This window comes from Bombus pascuorum, chromosome 8 (assembly GCF_905332965.1).
Source record: "Bombus pascuorum chromosome 8, iyBomPasc1.1, whole genome shotgun sequence".
Taxonomy (NCBI): Eukaryota; Metazoa; Arthropoda; class Insecta; order Hymenoptera; family Apidae; genus Bombus; species Bombus pascuorum.
The window spans coordinates 6,738,599-6,750,901 of record NC_083495.1 but is presented as its reverse complement, the minus strand read 5'-3'; the positions used below and the strand labels follow the sequence as shown (position 1 = coordinate 6,750,901).

The following is a 12,303-nucleotide window of genomic DNA, read 5'->3' as shown; positions in this document are numbered from 1 at the left end:
GATAAGATACGTTCTAGAAAAACAAGGAGCGGTCTTCGAAACCGGTGAAGTCTTTCGCGGAAGGAACGACACGTTTGCCGCTCCGCAAGACACTTGTTGCATCAAGCGAGACGCCAGAGATTCTCTCGATTGCATAATATCCGCGAGTACACTGCCTTTTCTCAGTAACGTGTCGATAAACCTCAGCACCCCTTCGTCTTACTCTATTCGATCGAGCAATTCGACGTGTTTGTCGATAGTTGAAATATTTACGACAATATCTGAATTTGATTTATTGGGACTGAAAATAAGGATATAGGTATCGAAAAGTAGACAAATTTGTTATTATTACAAATATCAATCGACTATGACTTTAAAGCACCTTTGAAAACAACGATTTGATTTTGATCGATTTTTAATTGATCTTTGTTGGTTTACTCAATTTACTGGAAACTGGAGCTGCCTCTTTATTGCGACAATCCCTTCTATTCTGTTCAGATCGTAACGAGAATCAACGACATCAGATTACGGATAATTATAGAGTAATTTGCCTTTGTTCTCCTCTTTAATTTTTGTTCTTCACGCGACGGTTACCGGCTTTCGATACGTAACGACGATATCGAACGAGAATCGGCCTTTTACGCGAACGTTAACAATTACTCTGTTTATCAACGCATCGATCGCTCGGTTTTATTCCTCCCCTGTGCGTTCCTCCCTTTATTTCACTTTTCATTTCTACACTGATTAATATACGAGCTGGTTTGGAAAATTGCGCGCAATTTGTATCCCCTTAACGATGATTTAGTAACGGAACACGTACATCTGTTGAACGTCACTGGCATCAGATCAAAGGGATAGATAGCGCGTTTCTCGCCGGATAAACGATGTGTCATTTTAAACGAGCCGATCGATACAATGAAGGATTGTTCGCTTTATATAGGCATCGTATTAAAACTGTCCGATTTCTAACATGCAAATTTGTCAGGTTCAACATTCGAATCGTTATTGTTTCCAAATCGTGGCATATAAAACGCAAAACGTTGCATGAAAAATCTGTGATGAAAATTTGAATTTCAGTCAACGTTGGCGTCTCTTTGTCATCGTCGTCGTGTACAGCTTGGTTGGTTCGGCTATTCCTTTTTTCTTTCTTCGTATCAAAAATTAAATAAGAAGGAACGAGTGTATTTGTCTTAGCACTTGGAAACAAAACATGGTGTACTCGTCTCCTGTTTGGCATGTCGTAAAGTTTGTACAGCGATTGCAGAACACTCCTCTGTCAAATATTATTCTGTATACGCGCACGCCTTTCTGCTCCAATAATGATTTCCCTTCGCTTCGAAAAAGAAAAAGAAAAAAAAAAAATAAATAAACGTAACAAACGAATAAATTAACGCTCGAGTTATCGGCGATCAATGCGTGAAATTTGCATCATAGGAAGCCACATGGAAAATACACGAAAGGATACATAATGCGAGGAAAAAATAAGCCTTTGGCTATTATTATACAGTACCACTCTTAATTACTCGAACTATGCTCCTTCTATACTTTACTCCGCTTCTATTATAAAAGCTAAGACTTCCTTTCTATTGTTAACACGTACGATTCTTTATTGGAACAATGAACACTGTTTTGTATATATTAGTGGTTAGAAATTGTACGTGCCTTAAATGTCCATCAACGATTATCTCTCTATAAGTTCTTATAAAATATGATCAATTCGCAATGTTAGTATTATTGCAATATAAACAGTAACGTAACGATTACGAAAAGTGGTGTTTCGCGTTAAAAATTCCAAATATTTCGCGGAGAACAGATCCAGATGGAACACAGCTGTAAACAAAGTTGCACGAGTCGCAAAGTTATACGAATATTACAGCATGAAGATTTACTGCACTCGGCCAAAACGGAAATGTCTTTGGAATTGTTCCAATAAACAGGAGAGATCCGCGATGGCCCGTTTCGATCGACGCGACGCGACTGTTTATCGACGATGTCGATGATGTCGAGATTTTACGAGAAACAGTCGATGATCGGCTGCATCGAATTGCTTTGGTTGGTTTCTCTTCGCGGCATCCACCCGGTGTTCCAAAATAAGACACCTTTGCCACTTATTACACAGTCGCGAACGATGCAAACGCGAAACGAGGAGGTTCTATCTTTACCTTCGCGTATGAGCTAACGTCGGACGATATCTTTGGCTTGTTTATGCCCACGTGTTGCGAAACAATTTCGAGAATCATTAGATTCGTCAGGATGACGGCAAATTATAATTACCCACTGCCCGAGTTTAGGATCTCGCGTGATCCTCTGCACATTTTTCATCTGTCTCCTGATATTTCGATCTATGACGCTTCTATAATGCTGTAACTCGAAAGTTACGTGTTTTTTAATTTTTATTATATTTTCTTATCGATATATCGCCTTATTGATATACGTAGGCGTTCTTATTGCATTTCAAATTCCATGTCAAGTTAAAAAAAGGTTGCATCCATATGGGAACGATATAAATCATAGAGATATACAATCGCATACATTTACATGTACAGAAATTATTCGCATCGTCGAGAAAATAATGGAAATGTATAAAATAGCGAAACAATGCAAAGAAGCTTTTAACGTGTTTTATTCAGAGATACACAGCAAAGATTCTGATTTAATAAAATCGTAAAAGAAACTTGAGACCTTATTACGTGATTTGTAATTACGAACGAAACATGTTATGGTAATTTTTTTATCTTGTTTACATGAATCGATGATAAAAAAGACTGGCTGCAATTATGAAACGAAAAAGGAAATATTACAGCACATATTGGCTATTGTACCAGAATAATAATCTATAAATCTTCTAAACTTTACGAGGCGTTCGAAAGTATAGATATTATGTTTGAAATCTTGAGTCAAGTGGAATGTATTTTGAAGCGCTTAAATGGGTCGTATTTTCAAACAGTCTCTTGACGTCAGACACACGCTATACGAAAACAACAACGTACACATCAAGTTGCATCGGCGAAATCGAACAATTACGGTTAAAATAGTGCTAATTTCTGAGTACTCGAACTATCTTAGCCAACAGTTCGCTTTAGATTGCCAACAAACTCGAAGTAAACACAAGTCGTGATGTATCGCAAATTAACAACTTGTTTCTAAAAGAGCATTTAAGCGACGCGACGCTTCTTGATCAATTAAATTGCTCAAAATAAGTAGAACATCGTATATTGTAACAGTTGTATGTATACTTGTGCAATTTTGTGTTTGTACATTTTTAACGATTGTCTTAAGATTAAGAATCGTACATACAGTGAATTACACGGAAGTATTTGAACTCTTGAAAAATTTTTATCAATGTCATATCGACTTAACGAACGAATTTCTATAGTGTTTCGATCGTTCGTGAGATTCGCGTAAAATTTCTTCAACGTGGCAGAAAAACTCGCGTGAAGAATGGCAACGAAGGACCGTGGAGAGATCGATTCGTCGACCGGCTTTTCCCAATTAAAAGTGACTCAGATGGATTTTTTTTTTTGCAGCCGCACACGAAGCGCGGCCGGTCGACGCTGGCGTGGTTAATTAACAATTGCATCGAGCGATACGCATCACGTTAATAGCACTTTCACTCCTATCATTTCGCTCGGTCGACGCTGAAATAACATTGCGCGAAGAAGAGTTGTTGCCGATGAGTCACTCGGTCGCTGGTAGCCAACCGAGTACCGCTCCTCCTTCTTTCCTCTGTGAATCTCTTATTTTTCATTTTTTTTTTTTTTTTCGACATGTTTCGTTTTATAGCCGCGATTAGAAGAGCGTGAAACAACCGCAACTATGATTCATACGCTGCTGCATTATGACTAATCGAATTTTCGACCACGTGCAGTAATGTCGAATCTATGCAAGAGTATCTTTTGGTCAGCGTAGGAAGTTTTTGTGAATATACGAGCCGTTCAGAAGACGATCGAGCAATTTCATAAATTGAAAAGCAAGAACAAGTGATGATTCCGCAAACGCAATTTTCTAAATTTGATATTATATAATGAACAAAATAATTTTTTGTTGAAGTGGTCATCACTTTTAAGAAAACTCTACATCTGGTCTTTTAGTTTTCTCAAGCACTGAAACCATCGACAGCGTATAGACAAAAGACTGGGACGAAGGCACACCATGAACAGTACACAGGCAACGTTGGCTTCAGGGTTTTCAGTCATAGGGTAACACTGCTAGCGTGTGGATCTGGATCAACTCATATTATATTCCGACTTGTATTTACACTTCAGTATTTAAAAAATATATTTTCTACCTTACAATTTATCCACGTGTTCCTTTGTATTCACATACATCTAATAACTTCAACATTTTTGAAGCAAGTAATTTGCTCTTTGAGAATTGAACATTATTCGTGTACTTGTTGACTTTAGAGAAGCTCTTGTAATATAATATATAGATATATAATATGTAGTATAATATATTACATATAATATATTACATATAATAAATTACATATAATAATTATAATAAATTACATATAATATATTACATATATTACATATAATGTAATATATAGGTTCAGAAAAAGTCTTGGTAATGGTTGAAATACTTTCGTGAGTTGCTGTATATCGATTTATGGCACCGACAGGTCTCTAAACGAGTCGAAAATTAATCAATCTTCCTCGGTTCTATTATTACGCAGCGTGTTTTGCTCGCTGTCGGTAGTCACGTATGCGTGTGACGCGATGCTTTTTGAGAGTATACGCGAATACGCGCGAATTCGAGTTTTGGAAACGTGCCGTGTAATATTTCAGCAGCACAATTTCTCAGACGGCAAGGGCCGAATATACGCGACAATGGAGTCCATCCAACAGGATCACGGAACGGAAAGCCCTCGTTACGTTAGTGACCGGGCGCTATACAGACTTATTCGAATAACATATCGACTATTTTCAGGCTGCGTTCTATTTAAAACAAATACCGAAGATTCCACGAATCATTCAGCCCCGTGGTTAAATCTTGCGGGTGAATTCGCGAGCTGTCCTCAAAAGTAGACATCTTGCGAATTTATTACCGTCCCCTGAGTTACTCGACTGTTTTCAAGCTTGTTGGCAGCCAGTTCTTGGTTGTTCAGGTGGATGCTTTTACTACGTTATTTATTTTGTTCAAACATTGAAATTTAAGATTGTTTGTGTTACTACCATTAGCTTGGACTGGTTGTTGTTTACAAACTACTTAATGGATCTACTTCTATTGAATAAATATTTTTAGGCAATTTTGTAAGTTAGTAATTGTACGAGTTAGCTGCGGTAAGAAATTGTTGTACGTAATAGGGAAAAGTTTGATAATACAACAAGTCAAGTTCTGTACAAAATTTTAAAAAATGTGATCATGTTAACTAGACATTTCTCTTCTTCGACGTAAGGTAGTAAAAGCTGCTTACGTGATAAAACTCTATAGTCTGCAATCTATCTCGTATTAGCCTTTCAATTATTAGTTAGCAAGTTGTTGTATTTGTAGATAAATACAAAAGTGACGGAACTGAAATTGTAAATGTAACGTAGAATTATTCTACGACTGTATATATTATGTAGATAGATAGACATTTATCCGAATTTAATTCGACGAAAATCCGACGGCAAACAGTCTCCCACGTCAGAATTAGGCCAGTCGCAAAATAGCTGTACTCGGACGCGTTTATAACGCGTCTCACTACTTTGGATCCCGAGTTCTCGCCGCTCGTCTTTGCGTGTCGCACGTGCGTTTACCTACACTCCCTGTTGGCATTATCACGTGTCCATTCCGTGGTGGCCCCCATTGGCACTCACCCGCCAGGTTTCTCTCACCTATGAAATCTGCCAATCCGCGATAAATCCAGTATAAAGTACGTCAACACTCTTTATCGAAACAAAATCATTTTTTACTCCAACATACTCTTGATATTCTATCTTCTGTGTCTCTTAGAGCGATCGAACGAAACACACGCGTGAAATTTTTCTTCTCTGGCAGATCGTCTTCTCTGTTTCCTTCTCTTTCGCTTTTCGAATTCATCCGCTTCATATCGTAAACATAGCTGTCCCACTTCATAGACAATTTCGTCTTGTTCTATCAATCGAACTATAAACCGAAATATCCGCGAGTTTTCTTCTTACGTGTATAGTATGAAAGTTATAACTGCTCGAGTTATGTATAGATCACGAGCATTATTAGCTAAACTACTTAATCGCGACGGTGTTCGAGTTAATCTTAGACTGTTACTTTGTACTCTCATAATCGGTGCATGACAAGAAAACAGCGTTATCAAGGTGGCTATTAAGGTGATGATTACGTATTGTAATCAATAACAGACTTGGGTAAACAACGATTAGAAATGTACATTGTATATAGATACATATTCGGAGTTTGTATCAATCATTTGGTTAGTAAATGGCCGTTCTGTTTCCCAAACTATAAGAATCGAACATATCGGTATAGTCAGCATGCAATTGGAGTACTCCACACTTTTATTTCCAATCTCGACTAATTATTCATGAATATTTCTTTAGCATTTTAAATTCATCCATCATCATCTTATTCATTTTATTTTCTTTCTTCCAAATGTAATAATCAACTATTCAACTAATCAATTATATTCCATAGCACATCCCTCGCGTTCTCCAACCGATACAGTCGGAATCGGCAATTAGAGTCACGCGTTCCCAGCTAGATTGACGTTATTACAGAGACAGAGAGTGGTGATCGGAAACGGAAGGAACCACGGGCTATTAATTACGCATTGTCTCCCGTACGTGTCCCGTAAACCGATCTACTTTCGCTAGCCAGGGACGAAAGGCTGTGGTGCCGGCTGCGATCTACCGTGTCGTTCGATAAACACTTTATTTCGGGTCGTGTCGAAACGTTGCGGTGGTGTGCCGCATGCCGTGCACCACCTAAAAATACACGACTCCGCGGACCAGCCCTATCCCCCTCTGCACTCTCATCGAAACTGCACTCGAAAATAACTTTCAGAAACACCTGGCACCTCGGCCTGTCTATTCTGCACGCTTCGATCTCGCCTCCTCCTCTCCGCGTTATCCTCTTCTTCTCTCTTTGCCCTCGCAACGATTTTTCCACCAACGAGCGCACCTGTTCGACGAATTTTACTTGCCTCAAATCCCCACCACGGGCAACAGGCCTTTGAAAACTTGAATTCACCCTGAAATTCTAATAGAAGGGTCTGTCGGATAACATGCAGGCACAGGACCAAGGGAGCCATTTAAAGGAAGCAACGAATTTGACGCGCATCGTCGTCGTTCTACGAACTTGTCTGTGGTTTCGTCTACACGAAGGTGACGTTACGTCACGTCATCGTGTCTGGTTATTTCGTTCGAACGAAATCGGATTTGTCACAGCGTGATGTATCTGACGTGCTTCTCCCTCTTTCTCTGTCTCTCTTTCTCTCCTCTTTATCCCTCTCTTCTTCTCCTCTCCTCCCTTCTAAGTCACTCTCTCTCTCTCTCTCTCTCTCGTAGCTTTGCGAATCCATTAGTCTGTTGATTCTGATAAGATTACGCGAAGATTTCGATTATTTACATTCCTCGAGCGACTTGTACCTTGAAACGGGAAAAATTTCCGACACGATTTTGGTTTCGTGCGCGTGCAAAAGTCCCACGACCATTATCGGATGCTTAATTCTTTCGAGATAGACTTGTGGAGTTAAATCTCGAGTATACATGTCGTTAGGTTTGTGTGTTTTTGAGAAAAAGAAAAAAAAAAAGACTGGTATCGCCCAACGTGGGGCTCGAACCTACGACCCTGAGATTAAGAGTCTCATGCTCTACCGATTGAGCTAGCCGGGTTACCTTGAGAATTGCAAGCACGTTCAATCGGAAATTGTTGGCGAATTTATCTGCAACTTGGAATTACTCGTCGAATTTTATAGTCTTGATAATTAATACTTGATGTGTTTACGGAGGTTTACGCGAGGAATTAAGGAATTAATAAGGGTAGAGATATCGATGGTAATTAGACAAATCGTTGGAGCAAGATTCAATACATTCTACACACGCGGATATATAATTACGACTAATTATATCTATTCTCTTATCGCCCGACAAATAATTAAATGAATAATCTCTACAAAATAGAGATATTAGAGAATCGATAGTATTGCTCTTATCACGATCAATTGAAAGAATCATTATTCCTTACTTAATATCGTTTAAAGGTTGCTTCTTATTGTTAACGTTAGAATTAACAACGACTAAAATACAAAAAATTATCTGTCGAAGATATCGAGACAAAAGATGCACGACAGAATACTTAAGAAAGGATTTCAAAATGGAGAAATCAAAAGATTTAGGGACATCTCTGTAAAATGAATTTTCTCACGCAAAATTGAAGAGATTCGGTGTGAAGCCAGCATTAACTACCTATATTTGCGATAGGTTGATACTGGCAAGCTTCCAAGGGATGCTTGCTAGCACGTTGGGATTCTTAGAAACAGGCTGCTTCCCCTTCTTCTTCCTCTCTGTGTCTCGCTCTTTCCCCGTCTTTTGCCGCGAGTACATTCGCAGGTCGATGCACGATCATCGGGTTTTCTAGGTTAATCACCGAGCTTTTCGACGTACACGCAGACGTAGCTCGTATTTACGAGCTTCTAATAGATCTTCGATACGATTCACGATCGATAAGATCTCGCCACGTCACGCGAATTTTGCTGGTGGTCGATGAGCGATAGATATCCAGTTCGCGATATGATGAGCTGCCAGGTAAGAAAAAGAGATTTCCTAAATTAATAATATTATCTGCAAATGATTAAAAATTCGAGCGACGATTTAACTCACCAGTTAACAGATGAAATTTTTAAGTTTCATGAAATTCATAGTAGTTCAAGCCTCTTGATCGATAGTATGTGTACATTAATTTGTACTCGTGTGTGAGAGGTCGTCGATGCTCATCGATCAATTGTTAATATCGCTATTGTGAATGATTGTTGCGGACGTGTTCAGACACACGTATACATGACGACAGCGGAAAATTGTCGGCTTCGACGATTGATTCGATGTTTCAATGATCTAGTCATCCTTCCCACGGCCACGATTGATAAACTTGATGTCCTGTGTGTTGCATAAACAGTAATAAATTAACGAATCGCGGTGCATCGTGCGCTATCGGCCTCCTCTGTTGTTATGGCTGGGAAATCGTTGTTTAAAGCGACGATGAGCCAACGCGAGAACGAGTTTGCAACGTTCCTTGATGAAATGCACTGCTGACGTAATACCGTACGCAACAACGATATAATCCCGACAATATATGTATAATATATAGCACGCGTCACATCATCGTAGGCGTCGCAGCCAGATTATTGGAACATTGTTGCTTTATTCGATTGCAACAGTGACGAGTTACGCTAAACGGAAATTACACGTGTAATCGAAATTTTGTCATTTCAAGTTCTCGGAAAGAGATTAACGATTTTACATTCATTCAGATACTACATATCTCCTTTCGACGAATGACGCAGTTAGAGAAACAATATATTTTTTGGAATTAATTATCACGAATTTGTGATAAATGTAATTCTTCGTTTATGGAATTTTCATGTGAGTTTTTTAATATTAGAATCTTTTATTACGTCAACGTTAAAAAAAAATACATCATTGTTAAAAAAATAATAGGTTAAGAAATAAGCGCTTAGTATATTCTATACAGGTAATCGTAAAATCTTAGATTTTAAAGCCATTTGATTTTAAAGTCATTGCAGTTTGTTTCGAATAAATATGCGGTTAGAATAGACTTCGTACTATAATCGTATATTTAAAAATCGTTGTTCATGTGCTTGATGTCTTGCCTTATTTCAATTTTACGCTAAAGATTGTCTCAACCCTCTGTTATAACGTCGTTTATCTGTCGGTTTGCCAAAACAAAGTCAGAGATTAAGATTAAGACAGAAGCTTGAGAAAAGCAGGCTTAAGAAATGACGATTCTATTTTAGATGCGAGTGTAACTGTGATTGCATGCGCGCTTTCTCGAGGCGCGTAGGAAAGCAAATTTCAAGCGAAGTCGTCAATCGTCACGAAACAAAGGTGGTCCGTTGGTCCGCGCGTAACTTCTAATATTGAGAACTTGACACATCGGGAAGTTAATGGCTCCAAGCCAAGAGGCCGTACTCTTCGAGAAACCTCCTCGTCTCCGCTGGACGACGACCCTGAATCGTCGCACAACTATATCACACATGTATTCCAGAAATGACACACACAACTTAAACGAGTTCTTCGGGAAATACGAGGAACTATTTTTTAGAAGCTTTCAGTTTTCAAACAAGCTTTAAATTTTACCAAGGTAATCACAACAGTCGTATCTGGTTACGATGTTGTTAATTAAATACAATATGTTTTATAAATATCGAATAGGAAATAAAAGTTTCCCATGGTGAGGCTTGAGATATTTTCACGAACCACTGTACCTATGAAACGTCCTTTAACGTTTTGACGATTCAATTCTCCATCAATTTCGTTGAAATCATCCGCGCGAATCTTTAAAAATTCGCTGGAATCGATACAACCACCTGAACCGTGACGCGTTTCCTGGATGATTAGTTTGGCCCTCGTTGCAAAGCTCTGGTCAACGGTTGGTGAGGAAATTCGTTTTTGTAAAGTCTAAAAAGGTTCGTCGTGATGGCAGTTGTTAAAGCTTGTAGGAACAACGAGATGGAAGAAAAAAAGCATGGGTTTCGAAGTATGTAATCGGTTCACTGCTGCGAACAAAGTCAATTACACGAAACAACATTGCAACAACGAACCGGTCGCTACACCGGTCACACTCTGTCGTGTTTTTTATGCACCGGTGGCCAGTTTCCTTGAATACTTCGAGTTTACTGTCTGGTTGCTACAAAGTAACAGGAATGAAAGTTCTGGATCACAATCTAGAACCTAGAGGTTTTGTTGCTTGTTAGACGAGTTGATGGATGGTGGTATAATAGTGGTGTGTATAGATGCGTTATACATGTTTGACGATGCAGATTCTTCCACTCATTCTTAGCTCTTTTAGATTCAATTTCCTTTCTCTCTGCGAAACGATCTTTTCCCTATCGCAATAATAGAAACATATTTTTCCTGATGTTTTCGTAAAAGGAATATAATATCATGCCAGTGTTCGTATCTTTGTTATCAGGATACAGATTGTGGTATCGTAATGTCTTTCCAACTGTATGTGCGCGAAAACAAAAATACTAAAAACAAGGGCAATGATAATCAGTAAAGTCGAGGCTAAAATAAGTAATTTGTTAGGAATCATACATCAATTACAGTGATTACGACGTGACGTTCTGCAAACTTTCCTTGTCGAAACGAGCGACGATTAGGAGAATCCAACGTTAACATAGTGGGGAGAAATGTCGCGGAAAACTTATGAAGCAGTTTATGGAAAAATGTCTATGGAAAGTTAAGTCGTAGACAGTTAGTTAATAGATAACAAACACTGATACAACAAACGAGCTTCAATTTCGTCCTGGTATCCCAAGATTGAATACAACAAGTACTAATAATTTAATCTTATTACTACTTTATGGTTAACAATAAAGGTTAAGAATTATTGTTTCAACGAACGAAATTTTCAATGGTGTAATTTACAAGAAGAAACGAAGAGCAAAAGATCGATTATTCGTTGCGTTTATCGTGGACCAAGATTTTTTGGTCGACGGATTTTCCACTCCGTGGGACTGGCGTTAGCAATTTTCTCGATACTATCTGTTCGATCAAATTAATTTCGCCTCTTTGATCGGCTGCCACAGGTAACCGATATTATTATGTCGTCACTAGGTGGTTCGTTAATATTCGTTTGGTTAACCCTTTACACTTCATTGGCATTGTTATAGAGGAATTGATAATGCAAAGAACTAAATTTCATACTATTTTTGTTGATATAAAATGTAAAAGAAAGAAGAGAGGTATTGTACAATTATTAAATCGACAAACATTTATAACCCTGATTACAACAAATTTTCTATGTGTAAAGTTGTTGACTGGTTGATTTTTATCATTTATTTTCCAGGAAAGAGACTACAATATAAGAGTAATGGAACTCGGTAGGCGGTTAATTATCTCGACATGAATCGCCCAATCCTTACAAAGAATCTTTTGTTTGCTAAGAAAACAGGTATACGGACGCATCTGTCACGATCCTCGACTCGCTTTTTCCTTATCGGCGCGCGTAGAGAAAGATAAAGTTCTGCAAGATGTGCGTTAATATTTTGTCACGATTGCGCCGCAATTAGTTTCATCGTCTCTCTAACTGCTAACTACATCGTAAAGCGGAATAATAGTCCATCGTGAGCAATTACACGTGTGGAAAAATGTTCCTTATTTT

General features: G+C 38.4%; 1 protein-coding gene and 1 non-coding gene across 3 annotated transcripts in view; one reads left to right on the top strand and one right to left on the bottom strand.

Annotated features, from left to right (window-relative positions):
• The window catches only part of LOC132910108 (sestrin-1), a 150,940-nt gene that overhangs the window by 73,522 nt on the left and 65,115 nt on the right, over positions 1–12,303 (top strand). The window lies entirely within an intron of this gene.
• On the bottom strand, positions 7,721–7,793 carry Trnak-cuu (transfer RNA lysine (anticodon CUU)). Its single transcript has one exon. It is a non-coding gene; the product is annotated as a tRNA-Lys (tRNA).